The sequence below is a fragment of the Ranitomeya imitator genome, chromosome 9 (genome assembly GCF_032444005.1).
Source record: "Ranitomeya imitator isolate aRanImi1 chromosome 9, aRanImi1.pri, whole genome shotgun sequence".
NCBI lineage: Eukaryota > Metazoa > Chordata > Amphibia > Anura > Dendrobatidae > Ranitomeya > Ranitomeya imitator.
The window spans coordinates 138,154,053-138,177,341 of NC_091290.1; the positions used below are offsets into that span (position 1 = coordinate 138,154,053).

The 23,289-nt window shown below is 44.4% G+C and overlaps 1 long non-coding RNA gene across 1 annotated transcript; it reads right to left on the reverse strand.

The window, feature by feature from the left end:
* On the reverse strand, positions 1-23,289 carry LOC138649723 (uncharacterized). The gene is made up of 3 exons (XR_011315351.1): positions 23,201-23,289; positions 14,124-14,207; positions 1-130 (listed from the first exon to the last, which is right to left on the reverse strand). It is a non-coding gene; the product is annotated as an uncharacterized lncRNA (long non-coding RNA).

Sequence of the window (23,289 nt, forward strand, 5' to 3'; positions counted from 1 at the left end):
GCTTGTCATTTGCAGATATGTCCAGCAGAGGGCAGTGTGTACTGTTAATACTGAAGTTCATGGCTCTTAACTCCAAGTAGAAGTTTTACTTACCCCTTTGACTTTGCATTTTTTTTGGGTGGGGGCGAAGCTGTAAAAAAAAAAACAAAGTAACATGAAACATCATGTATTTACATCTACCTTGCTTGAAATGTTAAATTCCATGTAAAAAAAAAAACCCACTGCATTTATTCTAGGTGTGTACATAACCATATGCCACGTTGCACCACAGACTGTCCAGGAGTTGGCGGATGCTTTAGTCCAGGTCTGGGAGGAGATCTCTTAGAAGATCTGCCACCTCATCAGGACCATGCCCAGGCATTGTACAGCAGGGAGGTCATAGAGGCATGTGGAGGCCACACACACTACTGAGCATCATTTCCTTGTCTTGAGACATTTCCACTGAAGTTGGATCAGCCTGTAATTTGATTTTCCGCTTTGATTTTGAGCATCATTCCAAATCCAGACCTCCATGGGATATTAGTTTTGATATCAATTGATCATTTCTGTTTTATTGTTCTCAGCGCATTCCACTATGTAATAAATAAAGATTTGCAACTGGAATATTTCATTCAGTGATATCTAGGATGTGGGATTTTAGTGTTCCCTTTATTTTTTTTGAGCAGTGTATTACAGAATAGGGCTCATTACACCAAGATGGGGTTCGGGATAAGAGGCATATATAGCAGGATGGGGGCTAGAATGCAGGGCATATATACTAGGATGGAGGACATTATCCCAATAAAAAAGACCAAGATAGGGGACATTCTAGCAGAATGTGGACCGTATGGTGAATTCTAGTTCGTTTTTGTTTTCACATCCAGCGTTGGACTGGGGTAGTTTGGGCCCACCAGAGAAAATCATTCTTGGGGCCCACCATGCCTAAAATGTACTAGCTGCAGAGTTAAGTGCTGCCGAGAACAATTATATTTTATAAGCACAGAAAGATTGTATTAATTAGACATGTGCCACATACACGCACACCAGTCACACGCTAGAAACAGGACACATACGCACCAGTCACACACTAGACACAGGATTAGAGCTGGGCGGACCTCTGTATATTTGGGTCTGGCCAATCCGTTAAAAAAACAAAAAACTTTGGGTTCAGGTACCAGAACAGGACCTGGACTCCATTCAATTTGAATGTATGCCATGCTATCATTACCACCGATCAGACAGCCACGATTCATTTGACAGCGTGAGCCTACAGCAGTGATTGTAGGTATAATGTTTACCTCCAGTCACTGGCATCAGCTAATGGAACTACTGCTCCCATCAGCTTACACCTGCTGCTAATAACGGCGAGAGCAGGAGCGGCTGATGGGAGTATTCATCAGCTTGCACTTTAAATAATTAGAAATAAAAAACGACGTGGGTTCCTCTATATTTTTGATAACCAGCCAGGCAAAACTGATAGCTGGGGGGCTGGTGTTCTCAGGCTGGCAAGGGGTCATTGATATTGCTCCCCCCTGCCCTAAGAACAGCAGACCACAGCCGCCCAGAAAAGGTGCATCTATTAGTTCTGTCAACTGTGGCCTTTTGCCTGGCTCTTCCCACTTGCCCTGTAGCGGTGGCAAGTGGGGTTCATATTAGTAGGGTTGATGTTACCTTTGTATTGTCTGGTGACATCAAGACCACGGATTAGTAATGGAGAGGTGTCTATAAGACCACTATCCATTGCTAATCCTATAGTTATATGGTAAATAAATTATTTAATTGAAAGAATGACACAGACTCGTTTAATGAATCTAAATTAAACCATACTCATGTCATCGTCACCCACTCCATAGAAGCCACCGTCTCCTGTAATAAACCAAAAATAAAAAACAACAATATCTCTCACCTCTCCGTCGTTCTGTCACCGTAATCCATGTCTGGGGGATAGCTCCTCACACGGCTCCATGGTGCAGCGCCTCAGTCCTCTCCTCACACGGCTCCATGGTGCAGCCCCTCAGTCCTCACCTCACACAGTTCCATGGTGCAGCCCCTTTCCTCTCCTCACACGGCTCCATGGTGCAGCCCCTCTTTCCTCTCCTCACACGGCTCCATGGTGCAGCCCTTCTTTCCTCTCCTCACATGGCTCCATGGTGCAGCCCCTCATATCTCTCCTCACACGGCTCCATGGTACAGCCCCTCTTTCCTCTCCTCACACGGCTCCATGGTGCAGCCCCTTTTTCCTCTCCTCACACGGCTCCATAGTGTAGCCCCTCTTTCCTCTCCTCACACGGCTCCATGGTGCAGCCCCTCATTCCTCTCCTCACACAGCTCCATGGTGCAGCCCCTCAGTCCTCTCCTCACACGGCTCCACGGTGCAGCCTCTCAGTCCTCTCCTCACACAGCTCCGTGGTGCAGCCACTCAGCACTCACTTCCTCACACAGCTCCATGGTGCAGCCCCTCAGTCCTATCCTCACACAGCTACATGGTGCAGCCTGTCGTTTTCTGCCTCAGCACAGCGCTGCTTCCTGCTCTCGGGTCTTCACTGGACTGAAGAAGGCCCCGCCCCTTCTGGTGACCTCATTCCCTCCAAAAATCATCTCCGTTCTAGACACACTATGTTGTGAATGCGCAGTCTCGCAGTGTGTGAGGGAGCCGGCTGTTCGGTGAGTGCGCAGTCTCAGTGTGATGGAGCCGGCTGTGCTGAGTGCGCAGTCTCACAGTCTGTGATGGAGCCGGACAGAAGCTGGCTGGCAAATTTTAGCCTGGGGGCAAACACAAAGCACTGTCCCAGGAGTAGGGGATCATATTTATGTTAAGTCGTCTAAAGTCTCACCTACCATTCAGCGTGAGTAGTGTGCATCCGAGGTGCAACTGATAAGAATCCATTTCATACATACTAAGCGTAAATGGTTTTCGTTGTAGACTTAAGTGAATTTTTCAAAACTCGGCTCTGATTATTATCAGAATATTGAATTTGCAATATTCACTGAACGCAGCCGAACGTCATTGGGGGCAATGGGAGTCGAAATGACTGAATATGTTGGTACCAGTATGGCACAAATATGGCAATTTCAGATTCGGCGATCGATTCCAAACATATTCACTCAGCTCTACTTAGCAGCCACACCGTAAAGTGTTACACACAACAAATGCTACCTGAGATGCCAGCCTTACCCTGTTTATATCTATAATCGTATGCCTCCTTGTAGGAACACTCCAGTGTGCGCAGTCACATAATGTAAGACTGATATACAGACAGACTCCTGGAGAGAGGCCTAACCTTCTCACCAACATCCACATTAGACACTTTTACCGCGGTGAGAGACTTGCACCTCTTCTCCAGGAAGCTCACTCTCCAAAAATTACATCACAAAAATTATACCACCGATACATTTTCAACAGTGGAAGAAAAGAAAGCCCTAGAGAACCTGGAAGAACTTCTCTTGGAAAATAATCCACCACAGGTAAGCTCCTTCCCTCATAAACTGTTCAATAAATCTCACAAATTCCCACCTCTAAATACCTGCTCAGCCATAGAGATCTTTACCAAAGTAATTACTGCAGAAATCGAGGCCTTACCCAAAAAACCATCTTGGATATCCAATCTGAATAGGGAAGAGAAACAAGCCCGGAGGAATCTACAAACTTTAAAAGATGTAGTTTTCAAACCTGCAGATAAAGGTGGAAATCTGGTGGTCTGGCCGTCTAAATAGTATGAGAAACAAGCGTATAAACTACTGACAGTCCCTCATTGCTACCAAAAGGTGCCCTATAAACCGCTCCCTAAACACCAGGCTGAACTTCTATTGATCGTTGAAAAAGCCTTTGAACAAGGTATAATATCCAAAAATATGGTGGAAACTATCCGCAAACTTCACCCAAAACTACCGACCCTTTACCTAATACCCAAACTCCACAAAGACCCAATAGACCCTCCGGGCAGACCTATCATCTCGGGCAATGGGAGTCTATGTGAGGTTATCTCTGACTTTATAGATTTCTTCCTCAAACCCCTAGTCCTTACCCTGCCGTCTTACATCCAGGACACTACCTCGGCCCTACAAAAACTGGATAATCTTTGGCTGGATGACCACATGATCATGGTTACCACCGATGTAGAGGCTTTGTACACCTCAATTAGACACAGAGATGGTCTAAAAGCAGTCGCCTGGTATTTCGAAACAAGTAATCTAGACCCTTCAATGATCGACCTAATCCTCTCTTTACTGGATTTTGTTCTTAAATATAACGTTTTTACCTTCAACAGACAAATTTATCTGCAATCACAAGGGACGGCCATGGGGGCCTCATGTGCCCCCTCTTACGCTAATCTTTTTCTAGGCTTCTGGGAGAGAGAAATTTTTCAGGGAGACACCATCGCCGAAATTCAACAGGTTCAAGGGTGGATGAGGTACATTGACGATGTGTGGTTTATATGGGAAGGAACGACCGAAGGTTTAAATACCTTAACCCCTTAGCGACCGCCGATACGCCTTTTAACGGCGGCCGCTAAGGGTACTTAAACCACAGCGCCGTTAATTAACGGCGCTGTGGAAAAAGTCCATAGCGCCCCCCAGAGGCCGATTTTCTCCGGGGTCTCGGCTGCCGAGGGTAGCCGAGACCCCAGAGAACATGATTCGGGGGGTTTTTAACCCACCCCGCATTTGCGATCGCCGGTAATTAACCGTTTACCGGCGATCGCAAAAAAAAAAGAAAAAGCGATCTCTTTTTAATTTCTCTGTCCTCCGATGTGATCGCACATCGGAGGACAGAGAAAAGGGGTCCCAGGTGGCCCCCCAATACTCACCTAGCTCCCCCGATGCTCCTCGTGTCTCCCGGTGGGCGCCGCCATCTTCAAAATGGCGGGCGCATGCGCAGTGCGCCCGCCGGCCGGCACCGGGAAAATCTTTGGGGTCTCGGCTGCCGGGGGTAGCCGAGACCCCAAAGAGCATGATCGGGGTCGGTATTACCGACCCCTGTTTTGCGATCGCCGGTAATTAACTGTTTACCGGCGACCGCAAAAAAAAAAAAAAAAAAAAAAAGTAAAGTGTAATTCTCTGTCCTCTGATGTGATCGCACATCAGAGGACAGAGAAATAGGGGGATTCGGGGACCCTAGCATACTCACCTAGGTCCCTGGATCCTCTTGCTGCTCCTCCTGGCCGCCGGCAGAAGAACATGGCGGACGCATGCCCAGTGCGCCCGCCATCTGTCTCCATCTGCCGGCCGGCAGGAGAACAGCGGTTGGGGCTAAAATTAGGGTTAGGGGTAGGGGTAGGGCTAGGGTTAGGGGTAGGGGTAGGGTTAGGGCTAGGGTTGGGGCTAAATTTAGGGTTAGGGTTGGGGCTAAATTTAGGGTTAGGGTTGGGGCTAAATTTAGGGTTAGGCTTCTTTCACACTTACGTCGGTACGGGGCCGTCGCAATGCATCGGCCCGACATACTGACGCACGTTGTGAAAATTGTGCACAACGTGGGCAGCAGCTGTAGTTTTTCAACGCATCCGCTGCCCAATCTATGTCCTGGGGAGGAGGGGGCGGAGTTACGGCCACGCATGCGCGGTCAGAAATGGCGGATGCGACGTACAAAAAAACGTTTCATTGAACTTTTTTTGTGCCGACGCTCCACCAAAACACAACTGATCCAGTGCACGACGGACGCGACGTGTGGCCATCCGTCACGATCTGTCGGCAATACAAGTCTATGGGCAAAAAACGCATCCTGCGGGCACATTTGCAGGATCCGTTTCTTGTCCAAAACGACGGATTGCGACGGAATGCCAAACGACGCAAGTGTGAAAGTAGCCTTAGGGCTAGGGTTAGGGTTGGGGCTAAAGTTAGGGCTAGGGTTGGGGCTAAAGTTAGTGTTAGAGCTGGGATTAGGGTTAGGGTTTGGATTAGGGTTGGTATTAGGGTTAGGGTTGGCATTAGGGTTACGCTTGGGATTAGGGTTAGGTTTGGGATTAGGGTTAAGGTTAGGGTTGTGATTAGGGGTGTATTGGGATTAGGGTTAGGTTTGAGGTTAGTGTTGAGATTAGGATTAGGGGTGTGTTGGATTTAGGGTTTTGATTAGGGTTATGGTTAGGGTTGACATTAGGGTTGTTTTGGGGTAAGGGTTGTGATTATGGTTAGGGTTAGTGATTAGGATTATGGATCAGGTTGGGATTAGGGTTATGGGTGTGTTGGGGTTAGGGTTGGAGCTAGAATTGGGGGGTTTCCACTGTTTAGGTACATCAGGGGGTCTCCAAACACGACAGCCAATTTTGCGCTCAAAAAGTCAAATGGTGCTCCCTCCCTTCTCAGCTCTGCCGTGCGCCCAAACAGTGGGTTACCCCCACATATGGGGCATCAGCGTACTCGGGATAAATTGGACAACAACTTCTGGGGTCCAATTTCTCTTGTTACCCTTGTGAAAATAAAAACTTGGGGGCTACAAAATCTTTTTTGTGAAAAAAAAAATATTTTTTATTTTCACGACTCTGCATTCTAAACTTCTGTGAAGCACTTGGGCATTCAAAGTTCTCACCACACATCTAGATAAGTTCCTTGGGGGGTCTAGTTTCCAAAATGGGGTCACTTGTGGGGGGTTACTACAGTTTAGGTACATCAGGCTCTGCAATCGCAACATAATGCCCACAGACCATTCTATCAAAGTCTGCATTCCAAAAAGGCGCTCCTTCCCTTCCGAGCTCTGCCGTGCGCCCAAACAGTGGTTTACCCCCACATATGGCGCATCAGCGTACTCGGGATAAATTGGACAACAACTTTAGTGGTCCAATTTCTCCTGTTACCCTTGTGAAAATAAAAACTTGGGGGCTACAATATCTTTTTTGTGGAAAAAAAAAAATTTTTTTATTTTCACGACTCTGCATTCTAAACTTCTGTGAAGCACTTGGGCATTCAAGGTTCTCACCACACATCTAGATAAGTTCCATGGGGGGTCTAGTTTCCAAAATGGGGTCACATGTGGGGGATTTCTACTGTTTAGGCACATCAGGGGCTCTCCAAACGCGACATGGCGTCCGATCTCAATTCCAGCCAATTCTACATTGAAAAAGTAAAACGGCACTCCTTCTCTTCCAAGCTCTGCGGTGCGCCCTAACAGTTGTTTACCCCCACATATTGGGTATCAGCGTACTCAGGAGAAATTGCACAACAACTTTTGTGGTCTAATTTCTCCTGTTACCCTTGTGAAAATAAGAATTTGTGGGCGAAAAGATCATTTTTGTGTAAACAAAAGCGATTTTTTATTTTCACGGCTCTACGTTATAAACTTCTGTGAAGCACTTGGGGGTTCAAAGCGCTCACCACACATCTAGATAAGTTCCTTAAGGGGTCTAGTTTCCAAAATGGTGTCACTTGTGGGGAGTTTCCACTGTTTAGGCACATCAGGGTCTCTCTAAACGTGACATGGTGTCCGATCTCAATTCCAGCCAATTCTGCAATGAAAAAGTCAAACGGCGCTCCTTCACTTCTAAGTTCTGCGGTGCGCCCTAACAGTGGTTTACCCCCACATATGGGGTATTGGCGTATTCAGGAGAAATTGCATAACAAAATTTATGGTTACATTTCTGTTTTTACACTTGTGAAAATAAAAAAAATGGTTCTGAATTAAGATGTTTGCAAAAAAAAGTTAAATGTTCATTTTTTCCTTCCACATTGTTTCAGTTCCTGTGAAGCACGTAAAGGGTTAATAAACTTCTTGAATGTGGTTTTGAGAACCTTGAGGGGTGTAGTTTTTAGAATGGTGTCACACTTCATTATTTTCTATCATATAGACCCCTCAAAATGACTTCAAATGTGATGTGGTCCCTAAAACAAAATGGTGTTGTAAAAATGAGAAATTGCTGGTCAACTTTTAACCCTTATAACTCCCTAACAAAAAAAAATTTTGTTTCCAAAATTGTGCTGATGTAAAGTAGACATGTGGGAAATGTTATTTATTAACTATTTTTCGTGACATATCTCTCTGATTTAAGGGCATAAAAATACAAAGTTTGAAAATTGCAAAATTTTAAAAATTTTCGCCATATTTCCTTTTTTTTCATAAATAATCGCAAGTAATATCGAAGAAATGTTACCACTAACATGAAGTACAATATGTCACGAAAAAACAATCTCAGAATCAGCGGGATCCATTGAAGCGTTCCAGAGTTATAACCTCATAAAGTGACAGTGGTCAGAATTGCAAAAATTGGCCCGGTCATTAAGTACCAAATTGGTTCTGTCACTAAGGGGTTAATGACCAAACTCAACACCAATAATCTCAATATTAACCTCACATATAAATCTGGTAGGGATTTAGAATTTTTGGATCTTAAGATTAAGGCTTTAACCCCTTTCTGCCATTAGACGTACTATTGCGTCCATGTGGGGTGGGCTTTACTTCCCAAGGACGCAATAGTACGTCATATGCGATTGGCAGCGCTCACGGGGGGAGCGCCGCCGATCGCGGCCGGGTGTCAGCTGTTTATCGCAGCTGACATCCGGCACTATGTGCCAGGAGCGGTCACGGACCGCCCCCGGCACATTAACCCCCGGCACACCGCGATCAAAGATGATCGCGATGTGCCGGCGGTGCAGGGAAGCACCGCGCAGGGAGGGGGCTCCCTGCGGGCTTCCCTGAGACCCCCGGAGCAACGCGATGTGATCGCGTTGCTGCGAGGGTCTCACCTCCCTCCCTGCTCCCTCCAGCCCCGGATCCAAGATGGCCGCGGATCCGGGTCCTGCAGGGAGGGAGGTGGCTTCACAGAGCCTGCTCAGAGCAGGCACTGTGAAGGCTGCAGCGCTGCATGTCAGATCAGTGATCTGACAGAGTGCTGTGCACACTGTCAGATCACTGATCTGTGATGTCCCCCCCTGGGACAAAGTAAAAAAGTAAAAAAAAAAAATTTCAAATGTGTAGAAAAAATAAAAAAAAATATTCCAAAATAATGAAAAAAAAAAAAAATATTATTCCCATAAATACATTTCTTTATCTAAATAAAAAAAAAAAAACAATAAAAGTACACATATTTAGTATCGCCGCGTCCGTAACGGCCCGACCTATAAAACTGTCCCACTAGTTAACCCCTTCAGTAAACACCGTAAGAAAAAAAAAAAAAAACGAGGCAAAAAACAACGCTTTATTATCATACCGCCGAACAAAAAGTGGAATAACACGCGATCAAAAAGACAGATATAACTAACCATGGTACCGCTGAAAACGTCATCTTGTCCCGCAAAAAACGAGCCGCCATACAGCATCATCAGCAAAAAAATAAAAAAGTTATAGTCCTGAGAATAAAGTGATGCAAAAATAATTATTTTTTCTATAAAATAGTTTTTATCGTATAAAAGCGCCAAAACATAAAAAAATGATATAAATGAGGTATCGCTGTAATCGTACTGACCCGAAGAATAAAACTGCTTAATCAATTTTACCAAACGCGGAACGGTATAAACGCCTCCCCCAAAAGAAATTCATGAATACCTGGTTTTTGGTCATTCTGCCTCACAAAAATCGGAATAAAAAGCGATCAAAAAATGTCACGTGCCCGAAAATGTTACCAATAAAAACATCAACTCGTCCCGCAAAAAACAAGACCTCACATGACTCTGTGGACCAAAATATAGAAAAATTATAGCTCTCAAAATGTGGTAACGCAAAAAATATTTTTTGCAATAAAAAGCGTCTTTCAGTGTGTGACGGCTGCCAATCATAAAAATCCGCTAAAAAACCCGCTATAAAAGTAAATCAAACCCCCCTTCATCACCCCCTTAGTTAGGGAAAAATTTAAAAAATGTATTTATTTCCATTTTCCCATTAGGGCTAGGGTTAGGGCTAGGGCAAGGGTTAGGGCTAGGGTTAGGGCTAGGGTTAGGGCTAGGGTTAGGGTTAGGGCTAGGGTTAGGGCTAGGGTTAGGGTTAGGGCTAGGGCTAGGGTTAGGGCTAGGGTTAGGGTTAGGGTTAGGGCTAGGGTTAGGGCTAGGGTTAGGATTAGGGTTAGGGCTAGGGCTACAGTTTGGGTTGGGGCTAAAGTTACAGTTAGGGTTTAGATTACACTTACGGTTGGGAATAGGGTTGGGATTAGGGTTAGGGGTGTGTCAGGGTTAGAGGTGTGGTTAGGGTTACTGTTGGGATTAGGGTTAGGGATGTGTTTGGATTAGGGTTTCAGTTATAATTGGGGGGTTTCCACTGTTTAGGCACATCAGGGGCTCTCCAAACGCGACATGGCGTCCGATCTCAATTCCAGCCAATTCTGCGTTGAAAAAGTAAAACAGTGCTTCTTCCCTTCCGAGCTCTCCCGTGTGCCCAAACAGGGGTTTACCCCAACATATGGGGTATCAGCGTACTCAGGACAAATAGGACAACAACTTTTGGGGTCCAATTTCTCCTGTTACCCTTGGGAAAATACAAAACTCGGGGCTAAAACATATTTTTTGTGGGAAAAAAAAAGATTTTTTATTTTCACGGCTCTGCGTTATAAACTGTAGTGAAACACTTGGGGGTTCAAAGTTCTCACAACACATCTAGATTAGTTCCCTGGGGGGTCTAGTTTCCAATATGGGGTCACTTGTGGGGGGTTTCTACTATTTAGGTACATTAGGGGTTCTGCAAACGCAATGTGACGTCTGCAGACCATTCCATCTAAGTCTGCATTCCAAATGGCGCTCCTTCCCTTCCGAGCTCTGCCATGCGCTCAAACGGTGGTTTCCCCCAACATACGGGGTATCAGCGTACTCAGGACAAATTGGACAACAACTTTTGGGGTCGAATTTCTCCTCTTACCCTCGGGAAAATACAAAACTGGGGGCTAAAAAATAATTTTGGGGGGAAAGATTTTTTTTTTTTTAATTTTCACGGCTCTGCGTTACAAACTGTAGTGAAACACTTGGGGGTTCAAAGCTATCACAACACATCTAGATGAGTTCCTTAGGGGGTCTAGTTTCCAAAATGGTGTCACTTGTGGGAGGTTTCTACTGTTTAGGTACATTAGGGGCTCTGCAAATGCAATGTGACACCTGCAGACCATTCCATCTAAGTCCTCATTCCAAATGGAGCCCCTTCCCTTCCGAGCCCTCCCATGCGCCCAAACAGTGGTTCCCCCCCACATATGGGGTATCAGCGCACTCAGGACAAATTGGACAACAAATTGTGGGGTCGAATTTCTCCTGTTACCCTCGGGAAAATACAAAACTGGGGGCTAAAAAATAATTTTTGTGGGAAAAAATTTTTGTTTTATTTTTACGGCTCTCCATTATAAACTTCTGTGAAGCCCTTGGTGGGTCAAAGCGCTCAGCACACATCTAGATAAGTTCCTAAGGGGGTCTACTTTCCAAAATGGTGTCACTTGTGGGGGGTTTCTACTGTTTAGGTACATTAGGGGCTCTGCAAACGCAATGTGACACCTGCAGACCATTCCATCTAAGTCTGCATTCAAATGGCACTCCTTCCCTTCTGAGCCCTCCCATGTGCCCAAACAGTGGTTCCCCCCACATATGGTGTATCATCGCACTCAGGACAAATTGGGCAACAAATTTTGGGGTCCAATTTCTCCTGTTACCCTCAGAAAAATACAAAACTGGGGGCTAAAAAAATAATTTTTGTGGGAAAAAAATTTTGTTTTATTTTTACGGCTCTGCATTATAAACTTCTGTGAAGCACTTGGTGGGTCAAAGTGCTCACCACACCTCTAGATAAGTTCCTTAGGGGGTCTACTTTCCAAAATGGTGTCATTTGTGGGGGGTTTCAATGTTTAGGCACATCAGTGGCTCTTCAAACGCAACATGGCGTCCCATCTCAATTCCTGTCAATTTTGCTTTGAAAAGTCAAACGGCGCTCCTTCCCTTCCGAGCTCTCCCATCCACCCAAACAGTGGTTTACCCCCACATATGGGGTATCAGCGTACTCAGGACAAATTGTACAACAACTTTTGGGGTCCAATTTCTTCTCTTACCCTTGGGAAAATAAAAAATTGGGGGCAAAAAGATAATTTTTGTGAAAAAATATGATTTTTTATTTTTACGGTTCTACATTATAAACTTCTGTGAAGCACTTGGTGGGTCAAAGTGCTCACCACACCTCTAGATAAGTTCCTTAGGGGGTCTACTTTCCAAAATGGTGAAACTTGTGGGGGGTTTCAATGTTTAGGCACATCAGTGGCTCTTCAAACGCAACATGAGGTCCCATCTCAATTCCTGTCAATTTTGCATTGAAAAGTCAAACGGTGCTCCTTCCCTTCCGAGCTCTCCCATCCGCCCAAACAGTGGTTTACCCCCACATATGGGCTATCAGCGTACTCAGGACAAATTGTACAACAACTTTTGGGGTCCAATTTCTTCTCTTACCCTTGGGAAAATAAAACAAATTGGAGCTGAATTAAATTTTTTGTGAAAAAAAGTTAAATGTTCATTTTTATTTAAACATTCAAAAAATTCCTGTGAAGCACCAGAAGGGTTAATAAACTTCTTGAATATGGTTTTGAGCACCTTGAGGGGTGTAGTTTTTAGAATGGTGTCACACTTGGGTATTTTCTATCATATAGACCCCTCAAAATGACTTCAAATGAGATGTGGTCCCTAAAATAAAATGGTGTTGTAGAAATGAGAAATTGCTGGTCAACTTTTAACCCTTATAACTCCCTAACAAAAAAAAATTTTGTTTCCAAAATTGTGCTGATGTAAAGTAGACATGTGGGAAATGTTATTTATTAAGTATTTTGTGTGACATATCTCTGTGATTTAATTGCATAAAAATTCAAAGTTGGAAAATTGCGAAATTTTCATAATTTTCGCCAAATTTCCGTTTTTTTCACAAATAAACGCAGGTACTATCAAATAATTTTTACCATTGTCATGAAGTACAATATGTCACGAGAAAACAATGTCAGAATCACCAGGATCCATTGAAGCGTTCCAGAGTTATAACCTCATAAAGGGACAGTGGTCAGAATTGTAAAAATTGGCCCGGTCATTAACGTGCAAACCACCCTTGGGGGTAAAGGGGTTAAAAAATGGTATCATCAAAACCGACTTATACAGAAAACCCACGGCTACAAACTCCCTGCTACACGCCTCATCCTCACATCCATCAGCAACAATTAAAGCCATCCCAATAGGCCAGTTCTTAAGAGCCAAACGTATCTGCTCAGACGACCAGGCCTTTGAACATCAATCAGCAGACTTGACACAAAGATTCCTCAATAGAGGCTATAGCAAACGTTGCATTAGGAATGGCTATAGAAGGGCCAAAAAAACGCCCAGAGAACAACTTCTCTACTCCCTACCCAACAGACGTAAAGAAAACACTGCAAACCAAATCAGGTTTATTTCCACCTTTAACAACCAGTGGGAGGACATGAAAATGATCTTCAAAAAACATTGGAAAATTCTGATGACGGACCCAATTTTACGTAAATTTCTTCCTCCCTCGCCTTCTCTCGTAGCAAAAAGAAACCGTAACCTGAGAGACCTATTAGTGCACAGCCACTACAATCCCACTAGCACCAAGCCTAACAATAGCTCAGTACCCAAAGGCTTTTTTCCTTGTGGCACATGTAAAGCCTGCTTGAATACAAAAAAATCTTTTTCCTTTGTGAACTTTGATAAGTTAAGAACTTTTGAAATCAGGGAACATCTGACCTGTTCTTCTCAGGGAATAATATATCACGCAACCTGCCCCTGCAATTTAATATATACGTTGGCCTAACATCACGGGAGTTTAAAATACGCATCCGGGAACATGTCCGTGATATTGAAAAGGCCAAGAATATTGAAGATTTTTCCATTTTAAAAACCCTGCAACGTCACTTTAAAATCCACCATAACTCCAATCCCAAAGGCCTAATTTTCAAAGCCATCGATCAAGTCAAATTAGGTATACGAGGCGGTGATTTGGGTAGATCCCTTGCCCAATTGGAAAGCAAGTGGATATACCGACTAGGCACCATCACCCCTCAGGGCCTAAACGAAACCTTTGGCTTCAATTCCTTCTTGTAAATATCCATTAATGCAACTGTAGTCCTGAAACAGGTTTTAAATATTTTTTTAGGTGTTTTTATTAAGTTTAATTAACATTGGTGTTTTTTATTCCCCTTTCCTTACCCCTTTTACCTCTGTACTAACCTTTATATATTTCTTTATCAATTCAAGGTTTCCATACTTACCATGCGCTGCTTTTGTGTCTGATACTTCGGATTGGTTCTTTAGATGCTATGGTCGCCTTGATATACATCCCAGATGGATCACTTCTATTGGAGAAGAGGAAGAGCAGTTGTAAGGACAATAGAAAATAACGGAGAAGAAAAAGATGGAGTCGAAGAGAGAGAGGAACAAAAAACGAAATTTGTACTTTTTAATTGATATCACTTGGGTGATACCTCCTCCTTCACCATACTAAGAAATGTTTTCTTACCGACTATCCCACCCCAATATTGTTCACCTATTCCCTTGCCCCTTTAGCACCTTCTGCCAACATGAATCTGCTCCTGGTGCCACCACTTCCAGCCTACTACTGGCTCCAATTCATCCACTCCTCACATACATATATTTATATATATTGTTTTGCACCTTTTTGCTGTTTTGCAGCAGTTCATTCATGACCATTTTTATTCCCCTTTTTTTTATTGTTTATTTCCTTCTATAATGGTCATTTTTACATTGAGGTTCTCCACTAAATCCATTTCACTTTCCCCTTACCTCGTTACTTGCACTTCACTCATAATTACCACCCCTCAGTTTCTACACTTTCACTCTCCCCCCCCTCCTTCCTTCCTTTTATTGCCGTGCCTAAGTATTTCCATGGGCACCGCAATGCGCATGCGCCGGCTACTCGTGTATATATATATATATTCTCCTTTCACCTACCGGCCACATCGCTATTTCTCTTCCCCCTCACTGCACTTCAGATCGATTCTTCCTTCTCCTATATTTATTTCTTATTGTTCCCTTCCAAAGCTAGTCTCCTCCCACCAGCCTTTTCTCCTATAGCAGCTCCAGTGAATTACATTGAATTTCTTAAGCGGCATTGTCCGCCCTCGGCCTGGGCGTTTCTACACGCCCTCTGTGACGCCCCTTGCATCATATTAGCTGGCGTGTCCTGTCTGACATCCTGATGCGCACGTGCTGGGAGATTATAGCCCCCTCTGACCCCCAGAAGTGCTCCACCATGTGACCGCTGTGCGCTCCATTGCGTGTCACAGGAGCGCTCTTCCGGAGGTCCCCTTGGCAACAGGGGGCGTTTCCTGACGCGTGCGCTCCTATTGGTTATCACAGACTGGCCGCCCTGCACCTCTCCCCCTATCAGCACTTTTCCCCTTCGTATAAAACACCGCACTTTTCCAACTCCTGTACCCGCCCCCGGAAGAAGCATTTTTGCGAAACGGCGCTCGTCGGGCGTCGGGAGAGCGCAGCCACACTTCCTTTCATGTTTACATGACCCCAGGGCACCTGCCTTCACCTCCTGTACTGAACCGCTCAGGTAAAATCATACTTATCCTACATCTTTTGTGGTTGTTTTCTGAATTATCTTGGCAGTATATATATAGAGATTTCCACCACCAGTCTACAGGTCCTTCTCAAAAAATTAGCATATAGTGTTAAATTTCATTATTTACCATAATGTAATGATTACAATTAAACTTTCATATATTATAGATTCATTATCCACCAACTGAAATTTGTCAGGTCTTTTATTGTTTTAATACTGATGATTTTGGCATACAACTCCTGATAACCCAAAAAACCTGTCTCAATAAATTAGCATATTTCACCCATCCAATCAAATAAAAGTGTTTTTTAATAACAAACAAAAAAACCATCAAATAATAATGTTCAGTTATGCACTCAATACTTGGTCGGGAATCCTTTGGCAGAAATGACTGCTTCAATGCGGCGTGGCATGGAGGCAATCAGCCTGTGACACTGCTGAGATGTTATGGAGGCCCAGGATGCTTCAATAGCGGCCTTAAGCTCATCCAGAGTGTTGGGTCTTGCGTCTCTCAACTTTCTCTTCACAATATCCCACAGATTCTCTATGGGGTTCAGGTCAGGAGAGTTGGCAGGCCAATTGAGCACAGTAATACCATGGTCAGTAAACCATTTACCAGTGGTTTTGGCACTGTGAGCAGGTGCCAGGTCGTGCTGAAAAATGAAATCTTCATCTCCATAAAGCATTTCAGCCGATGGAAGCATGAAGTGCTCCAAAATCTCCTGATAGCTAGCTGCATTGACCCTGTCCTTGATGAAACACAGTGGACCAACACCAGCAGCTGACATGGCACCCCACACCATCACTGACTGTGGGTACTTGACACTGGACTTCAGGCATTTTGGCATTTCCTTCTCCCCAGTCTTCCTCCAGACTCTGGCACCTTGATTTCCGAATGACATGCAAAATTTGCTTTCATCAGAAAAAAGTACTTGGGACCACTTAGCAACAGTCCAGTGCTGCTTCTCTGTAGCCCAGGTCAGGCGCCTCTGCCGCTGTTTATGGTTCAAAAGTGGCTTTACCTGGGGAATGCGGCACCTGTAGCCCATTTCCTGCACACGCCTGTGCACGGTGGCTCTGGATGTTTCCACACCAGACTCAGTCCACTGCTTCCTCAGGTTCCCCAAGGTCTGGAATCGGTCCTTCTCCACAATCTTCCTCAGGGTCCGGTCTCCTCTTCTCGTTGTACAGCGTTTTCTGCCACATTGTTTCCTTCCAACAGACTTACCATTGAGGTGCCTTGATACAGCACTCTGGGAACAGCCTATTTGTTGAGAAATTTCTTTCTGGGTCTTACCCTCTTGCTTGAGGGTGTCAATGATGGCCTTCTTGACATCTGTCAGGTCGCTAGTCTTACCCATGATGGGGGGTTTGAGTAATGAACCAGGCAGGGAGTTTATAAAAGCCTCAGGTATCATTTGCATGTGTTTAGAGTTAATTAGTTGATTCAGAAGATTAGGGCAATAGGTCGTTTAGAGAACCTTTTCTTGATATGCTAATTTATTGAGACAGGTTTTTTGGGTTATCAGGAGTTGTATGCCAAAATCATCAGTATTAAAACAATAAAAGACCTGACAAATTTCAGTTGGTGGATAATGAATCTATAATATATGAAAGCTTAATTGTAATCATTACATTATGGTAAATAATGAAATTTAACACTATATGCTAATTTTTTGAGAAGGACCTGTATAAGTAGCTGCAAATAGAATAGCACTAGCTGGTTTTTATATGGATACCCTCTTTTATATACACTGCACGTAAAAGAAACCTTTTTCTTATTTGTTACCATGTATTCCATGTGAGAGATATTAGAAGAAAAAAATATATGCCTGTCTTCCTTACATAGCCATATTCTGGCAGTCACACTTGTGCTCTTGTAGGTTTTCTGTTTTTTACATTGGAGGTGGGGGGGTTTTCTCTACATGTCACAGATATATAATACTGACTTTTGCTGGCTTCTCTCTCCCGTTACCATTTGGAGGTCCCATTTTTCATGTCTTTTTCACATTTTTTGGTCCCACCCTGTTTTTAATATTTGTATCAATAAACATTGATTTTAAACTTTCAAATAGTGTTTAGTTCACTTCTTATCCTCTCTTTGGCATACCCCGCAGAGGATTATGGTATCTACCTAAGACTGATATACAGACTGAATCAATAGTAAAAAGATACAATGTTAAAAATAATTTAAAAAATAAAAAATTGTGATATTTTCACCTTCCGGCGGCCCCCGCAGCCTTCCCGCTTCTCGCAATGCTTCCGTTCCCAGTAATACCTCGCGGCAATGACCCCAGATGACGTAGCATCACGCGAGACCGCTACGCCATCACAGGTCATTGCCACGAGGTATTTTTGGGAACGGAAGCATCGCGAGGAGCGGGAAGGCTGCGGGGGCCGCCGGAAGGTGAGAATATCACAATTTTTTATTTTAATTCCTTTTTTTTTTTATTTACACAGGTATATGGTTCCCAGGGCCTGGAGGAGAGTCTCCTCTCCTCCACCCTGGGTACCAACCGCACATGATCAGCTTACATCCCGCATGGTGGGCATAGCCCCATACGGAAAGTAAGCGGATCAATGCATTCCTAAGTGTGCGGAATCCCTGGCTAACATGGTACCAAGATATATTTCTTTCCTGTAAAAAAAAAATTAACATTGAACTTTTTTTCACAAAAAATTTACTTCAGATCCAATTTGTTTTATTTTACCAAGGTTCACAGGAGAAATTGGACCCCAAAAGTTGTTGTACAATTTGTCCTGAGTACGCCGATACCCCATATGTGGGGGGTAAACCACTGTTTGGGTGCATGGCAGAGCTCGAAAGGGAAGAAGCTCTATTTGACTTTTCAATGCAGAATTGGCTGGAATTGAGATGGGACAGCATGACGCGTTTGGAGAGCCCCTGATGTGCCTAAACATTGAAACCATTTCAAAAACCTGACCTGCACATCCAAACATAGACTGAGTGTGAACAGGTGCTGAACCCAGAGTCGCCAACTCGTATATAGTTAAATATAGAGAGATGCCTTAACGTGGCTACGAGGTACACATAAAATTGGCCATTTTTGTGCGCTAAAAGCTCTCATTTTTCATATTTCTAGTGCAGTAATGCAGTTCAAATTTCGTTTTTTCAAGTTTGCATGTTTTGGCGCTGCAGTGTGCTGCCCTATTTATTTAACTAAACATTGAAACCCCCATGAGTGACACCATTTTGGGAAGTAGACCCCCTAAGGAACTTATCTAGAGGTGTGGTGAGCACTTTGAACCAGAAGTTTATAATGCAGAGCCGTAAAGATAAAAAATCATATTTTTAACAAAAATGATCTTTTCACCCCCAATTTTTTTTTTTCCAATAGATAACACGAGAAATTGGACACCAAAAGTTGTTTTGCAATTTGTCCTGAGTACGCTGATAACCCATATGAGGGGGGAACCACTGTTTGGGCGCATGGCAGAGCTCGGAAGGGAAGGAGCGCCGTTTTGGAATGCAGACTTTGATAGAATGGTCTGCGTGTGTCACGTTGCATTTGCAGAGCCCCTGATGTACCTAAACAGTAGAAACCCCCCACAAGTGACCCCATATTGGAAACTAGACCCCCAAGGAAATTATCTAGATGTGTTGTGAGAACTTTGAACCCCAAAGTTTTTCACTGCAGTTTATAACACAGAGCCGTGAAAATAAAAAATATTTTTTTTCCTACGAAAATGGGTTTTTAGCCCCCCAAATTTTTATTTTCCCAAGGGTAACAAGAGAAATTGGACCCCAGAAGTTGTTGTCCAATTTGTCCTGAGTACGCTGATACCCCATATGTGGGGGGGGGGGGGGGGGACCACTGTTTGGGCACATAGCAGAGCTCAGAAGGGAAGGAGCGCCGTTTGGGATGTAGACTTAGATGGATTGGTCTGCAGGTGTCACATTGCGTTTGCAGAGCCCCTGATGTACCTAAACAGTAGAAACCCCCCACAAGTGACCCCATATTGGAAGCTAGACCTCCCAAGGAACTTATCTAGATGTGTTGTGAGAACTTTAACCCCCAAGTGTTTCACTACAGTTTATAACGCAGAGCCCCTGATGTGCCTAAACAGTGGAAACCCCCCAATTCTAACTCCAACCCTAACCCCAACACACCCCTAAGCCTAACCCTAACCACACCCCTAACCCTAATCCCAACCCTAACCATAACCACACCCTTAACCCCAACACACTCCTAATCCCAACCCTAACCACACACCTAACCCTAATCCCAACCATAAACATAATCCAAACTCTAACCCTAACTTTAGCCCTAGCCCTAATGGGAAAATGGAAATAAATACATGTTTTTATTTTATTATTTTTCCCTAACTAAGGGGGTGATGAAGGGGGATTTGATTTACTTTTATAGCGGGTTATTTAGCGGATTTTTATGATTGGCAGTCGTCACACGCTAAAAGACGCTTTTTATTGCAAAAAAATAGTTTTTGCACCACCACATTTTGAGAGCTATAATTTTTCCATATTTTGGCCCACTGAGTCATGTGAGGTCTTGTTTTTTGTGAGACGAGTTGACGGTTTTATTGGTAACATTTTCGGGCACATAACATTTTTTGTTCGCTTTTTATTATGATTTTTGGGAGGCAGAATGAACAAAAACCAGCTATTCATGAATTTCTTTTGGGGGAGGCGTTTATATCGTTCTGCGTGGCTTAAAATTGATAAAGCAGTTTTATTCTTCGGGTCAGTACGATTACAGCGACACCTCATTTATATCATTTTTTATGTTTTGGCGCTTTTATACGATAAAACTATGTTATATAAAAATAATTTTTTTTTTGGATTGCTTTATTCTGAGGACTATAACTTTTTTACTTTTTCGCTGATGATGCTGTATGGCGGCTCGTTTTTTGAGGGACAAGATGACGTTTTCAGTGGTACCATGGTTAGTTATATCTGTCTTTTTTATTGCTTGTTTTTCCACTTTTTATTTGGCGGTATGATGATAAAGCGTTGTTTTTTGCTTTGCTTTTTCTTTTTTTTACGGTGATCACTGAAGGGGTTAGGCTACTTTCACACATCAGATTTTCAACGTCAGGCTGAATCCGGCTACTTTAAAAAAAAAAAAACGATCCGTTGCAAATTGTTAAAGGGACTCTGTCACCTGAATTTGGAGGGAACAATTTTCAGCCATGGAGGCGGGGTTTTCGGGTGTTTGATTCACCCTTTCCTTACCCGCTGGCTGAATGCTGGCTGCAATATTGGATTGAAGTTCATTCTCTGTCCTCCGTAGTACACGCCTGCACAAGACAATCTTCCCTCCAAATTCAGGTGACAGAGTTCCTTTAAAAACTGATGCAGCGGATCATTTTTTTTGCCAGACTAGCTGATATCTGGGCGCTAGCTGGGAGGGAGAGACTGCTACAGGGCATGCTCAATTGAAAAAAAATGGATTCCGGTGCGATTAAGCCTGACTGATGTATGTAGCCTTAACTAGCGGGACAGTTTTAGGTCGGGTCGTTACGGACATGGCGATACCAAATATGTGTACTTTTATCATTTGTGTTTTTTGATTTACATAAAGAAATGTATTTATTGGAACAATACTTTTTTTATCTTTATTTAGGAATTTAAAAAAATAAATTTTTACACTTATTTTTAAAACTTTTTTACATTGTCCCAAGATGGGACATCACTGTATAAAGTCAGATCGCTGATCTGACACTTTGCACAGCACTGGTTCAGTTCAGTGATCTGAGAGGGAGTGAAGGAGGCTTCGCAGGTCCTGCTCTCAGGACGCACTGACAGGCCACCTCCCTGCAGGACCCCGTGGCCATCTTGGATCCGAGGGCCTGCACTGGAAAGAGACCCTCGGAACAATGCGATCACATTGCGTTGGTCTGAGGGAAGCATGCAGGGAGCCCCCTCCCTGCGCGATGCTTCTCTATGCCACCAGAACGCTGCAATCGTGTTTTAAAGTGCTGGGAGAAGTCTGTGAAAATCAGCTGACACCTGGCTGCGCTCACCCCCGTAATCACAGCCGATCACTTAGACATACTATTCCGTCCATGCTCATACGTGCCCAGGTCACATGGATGGAAGAGTACGTCTGATGTCAGAAGGGGTTAAGATTAGCCTCTGCAGATGTCTTGTAATCATGGTGACAGAGTCCGTGGTAAATGTGCTTCATCTCCGCCATCACAGAGACACCAGTGACACCCCACCGCTTCTACCACCACCCTCCAAATACGCAGTGAAGCGGTATACATGCGCCTCGGCTTCATTGTCGCCCTCCCTGTGCAGGCCCCGGATGGAGGACACAGCCAAACGCGAGATTTTCAAAATTGGCGCTAATGGCTGACAGAGTCCTGTGTCACCGCTGCTTCACTGCGAACACAAAGTGCGCTGATAAATCTGGTGGCCGTACAGCAGCTTACTGCGCACTAACAGAGATGTGCAGCTACACATCCACACACGTCACCGCGTATATACTCACACACACACACGTCACCGCGTATATACTCACACACACACGTCACCGCGTATATACTCACACACACACACACGTCACCGCGTATATACTCACACGTCACCGCGTATATACTCACACACACACGTCACCGCGTATATACTCACACACACACGTCACCGCGTATATACTCACACACACACGTCACCGCGTATATACTCACACACACACACGTCACCGCGTATATACTCACACACACACGTCACCGCGTATATACTCACACACACACACGTCACCGCGTATATACTCACACACACACGTCACCGCGTATATACTCACACACACACGTCACCGCGTATATACTCACACGTCACCGCGTATATACTCACACACACGTCACCGCGTATATACTCACACACACACGTCACCGCGTATATACTCACACACACACGTCACCGCGTGTATATACTCACACACACACGTCACCGCGTGTATATACTCACACACACGTCACCGCATATATACTCACACACACACGTCACAGCGTATATACTCACACACACACGTCACCGCGTATATACTCACACACACACGTCACCGCGTATATACTCACACACACACACACGTCACCGCGTATATACTCACACGTCACCGCGTGTATATACTCACACACACACGTCACCACGTATATACTCACACACACACGTCACAGCGTATATACTCACACACACACGTCACCGCGTATATACTCACACACACACGTCACAGCGTATATACTCACACACACACGTCACAGCGTATATACTCACACACACACGTCACAGCGTATATACTCACACACACACGTCACAGCGTATATACTCACACACACACGTCACAGCGTATATACTCACACACACACGTCACCGCGTATATACTCACACACACACACGGCCCTAGGCACACATACAAATGCATTCATATGCACATCACCATGTAAACGTATACACACGTCACCATGTACACACATCACCACGTGCACACTCATGTCACCATGTACACACATCTGTCACCATGTACACATCACCACATACACGTCACCACGTACACGGTGCGTACATACACAGTTCACACACCCAGACGCACATGAACACGTATCACCACATAAACGGATGCACAGAATGAGAGAACATTCCACTCCCATTTCTGGCTGCCCCACAGATCTGTTCCCCAATCACTGCCCTCCAGCTGACTGTCACCCGTGCATCCCCCCAAACAACCAAGACGCAGAGACCCCATAAGCCTCGGCTGCCTGCAGCCACTCACACACCTGTGGTAGGCAGCACTGACTGAGCAGGAACACTGCAGCACGGCCTCTAGTGACGGCTCCTGCACCAATCACAGAGCTGGGAGGACATT